Here is a 698-nt window from a genome sequence, read left to right as displayed (position 1 = left end):
ATGTAAATTTATGGGATAACTGTGATATTTTTTGTGCTCTCTGGTTGGTAACACTAATTATCATGGTTTTTGTAATGTATGTTTAGACTCAGAGGGCAAATATTTATGTTATATATACTGTATATGTATTTTTGTTTTGTACCGTTTTGTTTGGAAATGCTGAATAGTAGCTTCCTTTTTATGAAGTATTGTATATAGTGACAAAAAATATATATAATAATATTGTAACTTGAGATTTGATAAATGATTTGTATGTCCTGCAGCTTTTGTATATTTAACTGTGATAATACTAGCAGCTTGGTTACTTGAAGTACATTGTAGAATTATTTGTACTCAAAACATTAGGTACTGAATATTTTCCTCTTTGACATAGTTTATAATTATTCTATAATGCAAATAAAACCACCCACTTTATTGTTTAGTTTCTTTATCCCCAATATTTTTGTACATAAAACAGTAATCTATAAGCAGATGTTTTTCTGACCTGAGAATAGCAAGAATTCTGATATTTCACTAATGTTTTCTTTTAATTTTCTTAGCCTTTATCTTGTACTTAGTAAAATTCTTGCTTTCCTTAACAAAAGCAAGAAGGTAATGGTTTGGTAATGCTTTGGAAGAGTTTGAAACTAAAAAAGTATCCTCTTTGTATAGATGTGATACTACCTGTCATTATTGATCTAATATGCTACATCTAAACA

Source organism: Penaeus monodon, chromosome 27 (genome assembly GCF_015228065.2).
Source record: "Penaeus monodon isolate SGIC_2016 chromosome 27, NSTDA_Pmon_1, whole genome shotgun sequence".
NCBI classification, from domain to species: Eukaryota; Metazoa; Arthropoda; class Malacostraca; order Decapoda; family Penaeidae; genus Penaeus; species Penaeus monodon.
The sequence above is the reverse complement of the archived record's forward strand: the minus strand, read 5'-3'. Positions refer to the sequence as shown.